Raw genomic sequence first — 12,338 nt, 5'->3', positions numbered from 1 at the left:
GACAGTTTGGCAACTCCTCACAAAACTAAACATATTCTTACTGTATGATCCAGCAATCAGGCTCCTTGGTACTTACTCAAATAAATGAAAAATATATGTCCACACAAAAACCTGTATACAGACATTTACAGCAGCTTTATTAATAACTGCTAAAAGTTTGGCAGTTATTAATAAAGGTAAGATAACCAAGGTAAGATGTCCTTTGATAGGTGAGTGAATAAATAAACTGGTACATCCGGACAATGGACTATTATTCAGTGCTAAACAGAAATCAGCAATCAAGCCATGAAAAGAACATGGCAGAAACTTAATATTACTTAGTGAAGCTTATTACTAAGTGAAAGAAGCTCATCTCAAAAGGCTACATACCATATGACTCCAACTATATAACATTCTGTAAAAGGTCAAACTGTGGAGATGGCAAAAAGATTAGTGGTCATCCAGGGATGGGGTAGGGAGGGATGACCAGGAAGAACACAGATTTCTAGGGCAGTGAAACTATTGTGTATGATATTACAATGGTAAATAAGTATTACACATTTGTCAAAATCTCATAAAATGCACAACATCAAGAGTGAACCCTACTTAATGCAAACTATGGATCTGGGGTGATGATGTGTCAATGCAGGTTCACTGATTGTAGCAAACATGCCATTGCAGTGCAGGATGTGGATAGTGTGGCATACCATGTGTGGTAGGGGCGGCGCAGGAGTGTATGGGAAATTCTGTACTTTCCACTCGATTCTGCTGCAGACCTAAAACTGCTCTAAAAAATAAAGTTTATTTATTTATTTTGAGACGGAGCCTTGCTCTGTCGCCCAGGCTGGAGTGCAGTGGCGCGATCTCGGCTCACTGCAAGCACTGCCTCCTGGGTTCACGCCATTCTCTTGCCTCAGCCTCCGGAGTAGCTGGGACTACCGGCGCCTGCCACCAAGCCCGGCTAATTTTTTGTATTTTTGGTAGAGATGAGTTTCACTATGTTAGCCAGGATGGTCTCGATCTCCTGACCTCGTGATCCACCCGCCTCAGCCTCCCAAAGTGCTGGGATTACAGGCGTAAGCCACTGCGCCCGGCCAAGTTTATTAATTTTCTAAAAAGTCAACAACAATAAAATGTTACTCATAGCTGTCAAGTGTCTTTAGACTTCACAGAAAACCTGAAGCACAGGATGAGAGATGAGGGTGGTACAAGAATGGCAGTTAGCGTTCAGAGACTTGAGATGGAAACAAAAGTAAATATTACACGAAGAAATCCACAGAACCAGAAAGAGAAAACTACCTAATTTTGAAACCTTCACAGCTTACATATTAGAGTTTTATATCATTATTTTTACCAGATATATATTCTTGTAAATAATTAAGTTTTGCAAGAGTCTCATAAGGGACAAGAGTTTGTCATCTGGAAATACTGCCAGCATGGTGTTTTCAGCAGGGTACTCCCCAGCACCCTTCTCTCTCCTGGACTGCAACCATTATCTGTCTTTAAAACTGTACCAGGATGTGTGACTGGGGTATGCCTCTTTCTCTCTCATCCTGTGAGTTTTTTCTTCATTTATGAACTACTATATTATTTTAATACCTAAGAGTATAGTTCCCATAATAAAATTTATTTTTTCTAGATTCCATTTCAGTCAGTGTTATGGTCAAGGATAAATCTTGGCCAGGTTTGGTGGTTCACACCTGTAATCCCAGCACTTTGAGTGGCCAAGACAGCAGGACCCCTTGAGCCCCTTGAGTTTGAAACTGGCCTGGGCAAAACAGGGAGACTCTGTCTCTATAAAAAAAAATTAAAAATTAGCTGGGCACGGTGTGCGTGCCTGTGGTCCCAGCTGCTTAGGAGGTTAAGATTGGAGGATCACTTGAGCCCAAAAGGAAAGATAAATCTCTTCAGCAAGTCTGAAAATCTCTTGGAAAGGCAAACAAATTCTGTAAGTCTATATTATACTTGAAAGGCATATCAGAAAAATAAAAATGTTTTCATGTTTTTAAAAAAAGTTCACATATGATGTTGGCCATGGGTTCGGAAAAAAAAAAAAAAGGAAAAAAGGCTGGGCGCAGGGGCGCACGCCTGTAATCCCAGCACTTTGGGAGGACTAGGTGGGCAGATCACAAGGTCAGGAGATCGAGACCATCCTGGCCAACGTGGTGAAAACCTGTCTCTACTAAAAATACAAAAATTAGCTGGGCGTGGTGGCACACACCTGTAGTCCCAGCTACTCGGAAGGCTGAGGCAGGAGAACCGCTTGAATCTGGGAGGCAGAGATTGCAGTGAGCTGAGATGGCACCACTGCACTCCAGCCTGGGCAACAGAGCAAGACTCCGTCTCAAAAAAAAAAAAGGAAAAAAGTTCACAGATAAAAACAACAAATACAAGAGCTAGTTCTTCAAGAAAAAGCAAGAAATAGACTAGTAAGTTTTGGGCTAGAAAGAGAATATGAATATACAAAATCAGGGATCAAAAAGGTCAGATGGCTGTAGATGAGATTTTTATTTTTAATAAAGAATACTATGTACTTTGCTAAACCAATACAATTTTGATAATTCAATGACACAAACCATTTCGTAAAAAAAAAAAAAAAAATGCGCTGGGTGTGCTGACTTGAGCCTGTGGTCCCAGCTACTCGGGAGGCTGAGATGGGAGAATTATTTGAGCCCGGGAGGTCGAGGCTGTAATGAGCTGTGACTGAGCCTGTGACTAGCCATGACACTACAGTCTGGGCAGCAAAGCAAGGCTCCATCTCAATAAATAAGTAAGTAGCAAAAACTCACTCAAATTGTGTGGAAAAAAACTAATTAAACCTTTCTCCAAAGGAGGTATTAGACAAAGCTATCAAAGAATTACATCCCTGAAAGCCACTAATCTCAGAAGGATTGACAAGCATTTCCCCCTAAATTTTAAGAAATAGATATTGGCGGTTGCGGTGGCTCATGCCTGTAATCCCAGCACTTTGGGAGGCCGAGATGGGCGGATCACGAGGTCAGGAGATTGAGACCACCCTGGATAACACGGTGAAACCCCGTCTCTACTAAAAATACAAAAAAAAAATAGCCGGGCGTGGTGGCGGGCACCCGTAGTCCCAGCCACTCGGGAGGCTGAGGGAGGAGAACAGCGTGAACCTGGGAGGCGGAGCTTGCAGTGAGCCGAGATCGCGCCACTGCACTCCAGCCTGGGCAACAGAGCAAGACTCCGTCTCAAAAAAAAAAAAAAAGAAAGAAAAGAAAAAAAGAAATAGATATCATATCATACAATCTGGCAAAACGGGGAAAAAAAGACATCACATTAAAAATCAAAGCTGGCTTTAGTATAATGTGAAAATGGAATCAATATAGCACCACAAAGCAAACTACCAACAGTTTCAAATATGAAGAGATACAAACATGCTGGTAGTATAAAAACAAATCAGGTAGGAATATAAAATAGTCCAGCAGCTATGGAAAACAGTTTGGCCATTCCTCAAAAAGTTAAGCCTAGAATTACCATCTAATCTAGCAATTCCACTCCTCGATATATACTCCAAAGAACTGATATCAAGGACTGAAACAGATACTTGTAGACCAATGTTCATAGCAGCATTATTCATAATAGTCAAAAGGTGGAAGTAACCCAAGTGTCCATCAGCAGATGAATAAATCGACAAATGAACAGATGAATGGATACACACACAATGGAGTATTATGTAGCCATAAAAAGAATGAAATTTGGATGCATGCTACAACATGAACTTTTAAAACATTATGCTAAGTAAAATAAGCCAGACACAAAGGATAAATATATTATTCCATTTATGTGATGTACCTAGAATAGGCAAATTCATACAGACAGAAAGTCTAACAGTGCTTACCAGGAGTTGTCGGAAGGGGAAAATGGGGAGGTATTGCTTAATGGTTTCAGAGTTTCTATTTGGGATGGTGAAAAGTTCTGGAAATGAATGGTGGTGATGTTTGCACAACAATGTGAAAGTATTTAATGCCACTAAATTATACACTTCAAAATGGTTAAAATGGTAAATTTTATGTTACATATATTTCATCCCAATAAAAAATGAAATCTAGAGAACATAATGAAAGGCTAACATAATATCACCAAATAGGTTTTATTTCAGGAGCAAACATATCAGCTGCATCAATAGTGAGGATAAGAGAGGGGCTTAAAAGGTTAGTAAAATTCAACATGTAGTCCCAATAATAAAACCCCTAGTGAAATAGGAATACAGAACATTCCCTTAGGATGATCAAGTTTATACCTGTTTCAAACCAGTAATCAAACTGAAGCAAAACATAGCAGTAAAATACTAGACAGAGATAGGATATTCACTAGCATCACCACAATTAAAACACTATTCTGGAAGTGCAAGTTAAAACAATAAGGCAAGAGAAAATACAAAGTATAACCATAAAAACTGGAAGATAAAAAAACAGTTGTCATGTTATGATTTGGCTGTGTCCCCACCCAAATCTCATCTTGAATTGTAATAATCCCCATGTGTCAAAAGTGGGGCCAGGTACAGACAACTGAATCATGGAGACAGTTTCCCCCATACTGTTTCTCATGGTAGTAAGTCTCACAAGATCTGGTGGCTTTATAAATGGGAGTCCCACTGCACAAGCTCTCCTGTGTGCCGCCATGTAAGACGTGACTTTGCCTTCCACCATGATAGTGAGGCCTCCCCAGCCATGTGGAACTGTGAGTCCATTAAATCTCTTTCCTTTATAAATTACCCAGTCTCAGGTATGTGTTTATTAGCAGCATGAGAACAGACTAATACAGTAAATTAGTACCCCAAGAGTACTAAACATAAAATCCTAAGCCCCTCAACAGACTGAATGGACCCCCTTTGGGGATCCCAGAGAAACCTGTTAACAGAATTACAGCAAATGCAGAAAGACATCTTATCTGAACTTCCCTTATCTGACTAGAGCAGAACTTTATGATAGTCAGCTGCCACAAACCTCTTGCTCTGGGAAGATCTCCAGTCAGGTTGATGATTGACCTTGGGTACCAGAGCATTAAAAAAAAAGCTGTAAAAAAGCCTCATCAGAGGCTTCGATCCTATGAATCCACACACACACACACACACACACACCCTTATTACACTGGTATATAAACCTTCACCTCCTCTTCAGAGAGCTACTCTCTCTTAGAGTATTGCCATATACATAATAAACATTTCTTCGTTAATCTGTCTATTGTCATTTAATTCACAGTCCCCCTAACAATTTGGATCTAAGTTGGTGGAAGAAAGGTTGTTTTCTTCCCAACAGTGACATCATTGGATCTGGTTGTCTTTCTTCTCCAATATGATGGATTCCTGCCAGCAAAGACTTTGTCTTTCACCTTTGTCTCCAAGGCACTTAACTCAATGCCAGGCTCATAGTTTGTGCTTGATGAACCCATAATCAAAGAATTACTGTCCCATGATCATTAGTGCAAAAAAAGGATCAGAACCACCATCACCTTCTTTGGGCTTCCACTGTACTTTAGAGTTTCACACCTTTTTCTGTTTCACAGTGTGTGTCTTGTTCCCATTGAAATAACTGCATTGGAAGTCACTTTGCTTGACAGACACTTGGCTGTGTACTGCAGTCTCCTGTAACATTTACAAAATCCTGATGCTTGGGACTTGCCCTGGAAAGTCTAATTTTATTGGCCTCAAGTTGACCCTGGCCCTCAGGCTCTAGACTAGGACTTTTATTATCATTTAAAACAAACTGGACAGCACGGTGGTTCACCTGTAATCCCAGCACTCTGGGAGGCCGAGGCGGGTGGATCACCTGAGGTTGGGACCTCGCCAACATGGAGACACCCTGTCTCTACCAAAAATACAAAATTAGCAGGGGGTGGTGGCACAGGCCTGTAATCCCACCTACTCGGGAGGCTGAGGCAGGATAATTGCTTGAACCCAGGGGGTGGAGGTTGTGGTGAGCTGAGATCGCACCATTGCATCCCAGCCTGGGCAACAAGAGCGAAACTGTGTCTCAAAAAACAAACAAAAAACCTACACACTGTGTCTAACATGGTGCTAGGCACAGTAAACAACCATATTTGATTATTTTTTATTTTATTTTTATTTTTTGAGACAGAGTCTCTCTCTGAAGCCCAGGCTGGAGTGCAATGGCATGATCTCGGCTCACCACAGCCTCCACCTCCTGGGTTCAAGAGATTCTCTAGCCTCAGCCTCCCAAGTAGCTGGGATTACAGGTGCCCGCCACCATTCCTGGCTAATTTTTGTATTTTTAGTAGAGACGAGGTTGCACGTTGGCCAGGCTGGTCTCAAACTCTTGACCACATGTGATCCACTCGCCTTGGCCTCCCAAAGTGCTAGGATTACAGGCGTGAGCCACAGCACCTGACCTTTTATATTATTTTTGAGACAGAGTCGCACTCTGTTGCCCAGGCTGGAGTACAGTGGCAGGATCCCAGCTCACTGCAACCCCCGCCTCCTGGATTCAAGCGATTCTCCTGCCTCAGCCTCCAAAGTAGCTGGGACTACAGGCACATGCCACCACACCTGGCTAATTTTTGTATTTTTTTTAGTAGAGACAGGGTTTCACCATGTTGGCCAGGCTGGTCTGGAACTCCTGACCTCAGGTGATCTACCCACCTCGGCCTCCTAAAGTGCTGGGATTACAGGCATGAGTCACCACCCCTGGCACAACCACATTTGTTTATTAAAGTGATAGGCTAAATGAAGGGACTGCTAATTAAGTGACTATCTGTATCTCTGAAGCTCAGGACAGTGTTCTTGAAAAGGGTATCTACTATTGGGCCGGGCGCGGTGGCTCACGCTTGTAATCCCAGCACTTTGGGAGGCCGAGGCGGGCGGATCACGAGGTCAGGAGATCGAGACCACAGTGAAACCCCATCTCTACTAAAAATACAAAAAATTAGCCGGGCGTGGTGGCGGGCGCCTGTAGTCCCAGCTACTCGGAGAGGCTGAGGCAGGAGAATGGCGCGAACCCGGGAGGCGGAGCTTGCAGTGAGCCGAGATTGCGCCACTGCACTCCAGCCTGGGCGACAGAGCGAGACTCTGTCTCAAAAAAAAAAAAAGGGGGTATCTACTTATTGTACATATCTATCAAAAAGATTTCTCAAAATTAAAATGAATTCCAATTAAAATACATACAGGCCAGGCATGGTAGCTGATGCCTATAATTCCAGCACTTTGGGAGGCCAAAGCAAGAGAATAGCTTGAGGACAGGAGTTCAGGACCAGCCTCGGCAACACAGTGAGACCAGGTCTATTAAAAAAAAAAAAAAAAATTAACGAAATGTGGTGGTGTGCACCCATACTCTCAAGCTACTCTGAAGGCTGAGTCTGTAGTGAGCTATGATCACGTCACTGCACTCAAGCCTGGGCAACAGAGTGAGACCCTGTCTCTATTTTTATAAATAAACAGAGCCTCCAAAATTGGTGATTTTAAATTAGCAGCTCTATCGCCACTATAGTTCTGTCATCTAATTATGGAGGACACATATAAAGAATCTGTAAATGAAAACTAGCTAGTTTAAAAATTGAATCTTCTAAGTAATACCAAAATAATAGACAAAATAAATCAGAAATCTCATATAATGCTTTTTCCAAATTCTAGAGCTGAGGGCAAGCCTTAGGTGTTTTTGGTTTGTTTTTGTTTTTTTTTTTCCTGGCAAACATGCCATGTTTAATGTACCTTTAAAGTTAATTCCCGGCCTCCTGACGTGCTCCGGGGCCGCATGTCCGAGGCTGGCGGGGCCGGGCCGGGCAGCTGCGGGGCAGAAGCCGGGGCAGGGGCCAGCCCGGGGCGCTGCCCCCGCAGCCTGCGGCGCTGCCGCTCGCGTCCCCGCAGGGCTCCCCCTGCGCCGCTGCTGCCGGGGGCTCGGGCGCCTGCGGTCCGGCGACGGCAGTGGCTGCAGCGGGCACGGCCGAAGGACCGGGAGGCGGTGGCTCGGCCCGAATCGCAGTGAAGAAAGTGCAACTACGCTCCGCTCCGCAGGCCAAGAAACTGGAGAAACTCGGAGTGTACTCCGCCTGCAAGGCCGAGGAGTCTTGTAAATGTAATGGCTGGAAAAACCCTAACCCCTCACCCACTCCCTCCAGAGCCGATCTGCAGCAAATAATTGTCAGTCTAATAGAATCCTGTCGGAGTTGTAGCCATGCCCTAGCTGCTCATGTTTCCCTCCTGGAGAATGTGTCAGAGGAAGAAATGAACAGACTCCTGGGAATAGTATTGGATGTGGAATATCTCTTTACCTGTGTCCACAAGGAAGAAGATGCAGACACCAAACAAGTTTATTTCTATCTATTTAAGCTCTTGAGAAAGTGTGTTTTACAAAGAGGAAAACCTGTGGTTGAAGGCTCTTTGGAAAAGAAACCCCCATTTGAAAAACCTAGCATTGAACAGGGTGTGAATAACCTTGTACAGTACAAATTTAGTCACCTGCCAGCAAAAGAAAGGCAAACAATAGTTGAGTTGGCAAAAATGTTCCTAAACCGCATCAACTATTGGCATCTGGAGGCACCATCTCAACGAAGACTGCGATCTCCCAATGATGATATTTCTGGATACAAAGAACTACACAAGGTGGCTGTGTTACTGCAACATGCCACAGTTCTGCGACAGTCTACCTCGGTACGAAACCACACAGGTGTTTGGGAGAACATTGCTTCGCTCGGTCTTCACTGTTATGAGGCGACAACTCCTGGAACAAGCAAGACAGGAAAAAGATAGACTGCCTCTTGAAAAACGAACTCTAATCCTCACTCACTTCCCAAAATTTCTGTCCATGCTAGAAGAAGAAGTTTATAGTCAAAATTCTCTCATCTAGGATCAGGATTTTCTCTCAGCCTCTTCCAGAACCAGCCAGCTAGGCATCCAAACAGTTATCAATCCAACTCCTGTGGCTGGGACAATTTCATACAATTCAACCTCATCTTCCCTTGAGCAGCCAAATGCAGGGAGCAGCAGTCCTGCCTGCAAAGCCTCTTCTGGACTTGAGGCAAACCCAGGAGAAAAGAGGAAAATGACTGATTCTCATGTTCTAGAGGAGGCCAAGAAACCCCGAGTTATAGGGGATATTCCGATGGAATTAATCAACGAGATTATGTCTACCATCACGGACCCTGCAGCAATGCTTGGACCAGAGACCAACTTTCTGTCAGCACACTCAGCCAGGGATGAGGCGGCAAGGTTGGAGGAGCGCAAGGGTGTAACTGAATTTCACGTGGTTGGCAATTCCCTCAACCAGAAACCAAACAAGAAGATCCTGATGTGGCTGGTTGGCCTACAGAACGTTTTCTCCCACCAGGTGCCCCGAATGCTGAAAGAATACATCACACGGCTCGTCTTTGACCCGAAACACAAAACCCTTGCTTTAATTAAAGATGGCCATGTTATTGATGGTATCTGTTTCCGTATGTTCCCATCTCAAGGATTCACAGAGATTGTCTTCTGTGCTGTAACCTCAAACGAGCAAGTCAAGGGCTATGGAACACACCTGATGAATCATTTGAAAGAATATCACATAAAGCATGACATCCTGAACTTCCTCACATATGCAGATGAATATGCAATTGGATACTTTAAGAAATAGGGTTTCTCCAAAGAAATTAAAATACCTAAAACCAAATATGTTGGCTATATCAAGGATTATGAAGGAGCCACTTTAATGGGATGTGAGCTAAATCCACGGATCCCGTACACAGAATTTTCTGTCATCATTAAAAAGCAGAAGGAGATAATTAAAAAGCTGATTGAAAGAAAACAGGCACAGATTCGAAAAGTTTACCCTGGACTTTCATGTTTTAAAGATGGAGTTCGACAGATTCCTATAGAAAGCATTCCTGGAATTAGAGACAGGCTGGAAACCAAGCGGAAAAGAGAAAAGTAAAGAGCCCAGAGACCCTGACCAGCTTTAGAGCATGCTCAAGAGCCTCCTCCAGCAGGTGAAGAGCCATCAAAGCGCTTGGCCCTTCATGGAACCTGTGAAGAGAACAGAAGCTCCAGGATATTATGAAGTTATAAGGTTCCCCATGGATCTGAAAACCATGAGTGAACGCCTCAAGAATAGGTACTACGTATCTAAGAAATTATTCATGGCAGACTTACAGCGAGTCTTTACCAATTGCAAAGAGTACAACCCCCCTGAGAGTGAATACTACAAATGTGCCAATATCCTGGAGAAATTATTCTTCAGTAAAATCAAGGAAGCTGTATTGACAAGAGATTTTTTTCCCCTCTGCTTCTTAGAAACTCATCAAGCAGTGTGCCTAAAGCAAGGTGGTTTAGTTTTTTTACAAAGAATTGGACATGATGTATTGAAGAGACTTGTAAATGTAATAATTAGCACTTTTGAAAAACAAAAAACCTCCTTTTAGCTTTTCAGATATGTATTTAAATTGAAGTCATAGGACATTTTTATTTTATGGAATAGATTTTAATCTATTTACTACTATTAAGGTAAATTTTCTATGGCATGTCCATTAGCTATTTCATGATAGATGATTAGGGGTTTCCTCAAAACCTGTGTGTAAGGAAATTGCACATAGTAGCAAAATTTGGGGAAATCCGTAAAATTTTCAGACCGTGAATGAATGTTTCCATTTTTTTCTAATGGCATGTGAGAGTTTATTTTTATTTTATTCTGAAGGACTTTAAGGAAGGGATACATGATTTTTAAAAAGCCTGTAAGAGGTGAAATATGTGATGTTTGAAGTCACTTTATAGGCTTGTTATATATATTTTTTAAAACGCTCATCTAGATGAGGTGCTTTGAGCAGTTCTGAAAAATGCAGTTCCAGGAAAGCGACTGCTTTGGTTCCTAAGGAAGAAATTCTAAATAATGCAAACTTTTTAAATAAGCATCTAGTTTTTGATAATTCTGTCTACCTACAACAAACTTGTTAGTACATAACCACTATTTTAATAATTATTGTCTCTACACAAATGTGTAATATGATATTTGACTTTGCTTACGCAGGCCATAAGTTCCAAAAGATAATTTCCCTGCCCACAAAGGCATAAGCTTGAAAACACATGAGATTGAATCAACATGCTTTAATAGGAAAAGATGTGTGGTCTATATATATATCAATCTGGTGAATGCTCATTCTAACAAAGGGTCTTTTTCTTTTCTATGATACACAGCCACACTGATAATATGTAAATGAAAATTTTCCTTTTTGTCTCTCCAGATTATGTTTATTGTCTGAGGTAAATTAAATTCCCAACAGGGTTTGCTGTCAGTATTTTAACACCCATATTAGTATATGGGTCCAGGGTCATAACCCCCTAAAATCCATCATGCAACCTTATTAATCTGTCTTGGGATTCCAGTTTAGTGCTTGGATTTATTTCCTGATTACACTACATAGAAAAGTGAGACATCTGCCAGCCCAACTCTGGGAAAACCAACTAATATACAACCATATAAATGAAGGCCATCTTGATGGTCTCAACACTAATTTTTATGATACAAATTTATAAACTGATTTTTGTAAAGGACAAAGTTTTAAAAGCGTATTTAACTTGATGTTTTCTATCAGCATAAATAAAATGGTCATGAATAGTCATTAAAAACAGTTGCCAGTGATAGTCTGCATGAAGGAAAAAGAGCCCTGCAAACGGCTATTTAGTTGGAAGTATTGTTTTTGATATGTAAGAGATATTCAGAATGCTCACACTGAAAATGCCTCAATTTTTTGAAGTATAAGAAACCACCATGAGTGGTGTCTAGATTTCTAATGAAGAATCATGATACAGTTTGGATTAAGTATCTTGGACTGGTTTTAAACAGTGCTTTGTACCGGATCTGCCGAAGCATCTGTCCAGCTGGTATGCTGTGAAAGTTTGTTCTTTTCTGAGTAGACATTCTTATAGAGTATTGTCTTTAAAATCAGATTGTCTCTTCTATATTGAAAGCATTTTTATGTTTTCTAATTTAAAAATTAATATTTTCTTATAGATATTGTGCAATAAAGCTGAAGTAGAATGTGTGGCTTTTGCAAATGCTTTAACAGCTGATAAAATTTTACATTTGTAAAATTAATATATTGTACTGGTACAAAATAGTTTTAAATTATATTTTAAAGAGCAAAAAAAAAAAAAAAAAGTTAATTCCCAAAGTGTGGACAAGTATCTGTAAATGAAAGTAAATAACTCAAAGAAAAAATTTAAAGAATAAGCAAATTTATAAGCAGAATATGTAAATATTTAAGCAGAATATGCAGCATTACCCTCTAACTATTCCAAAAGACAACGCTCTCAAAACATGTGTTTGGGAATATGGTTATTTATGCAGCACTCAGGAGGGCACACAGATAAAGGCCCCAAAGGGAAAAACACAGCTGAATCTAAGCCTGACCCA

At 41.4% G+C, this 12,338-nt stretch overlaps 1 protein-coding gene and 1 pseudogene across 3 annotated transcripts in view; one reads left to right on the top strand and one right to left on the bottom strand.

Moving 5' to 3' along the window:
- ABHD12 (abhydrolase domain containing 12) overlaps positions 1-12,338 on the bottom strand; it is a 98,338-nt gene that overhangs the window by 45,136 nt on the left and 40,864 nt on the right. The gene's annotated exons all lie outside the window — the stretch shown is intronic.
- Positions 7,672-10,446, top strand: LOC100579799 (annotated as a pseudogene). Its single transcript, XR_004033072.1, has one exon. The product of XR_004033072.1 is annotated as a histone acetyltransferase KAT2B pseudogene (transcript).

Source organism: Nomascus leucogenys, chromosome 13 (assembly GCF_006542625.1).
Source record: "Nomascus leucogenys isolate Asia chromosome 13, Asia_NLE_v1, whole genome shotgun sequence".
NCBI lineage: Eukaryota > Metazoa > Chordata > Mammalia > Primates > Hylobatidae > Nomascus > Nomascus leucogenys.
Note: the sequence above shows the minus strand (reverse complement) of the source record. Positions and strands in the feature narration are given on the sequence as shown.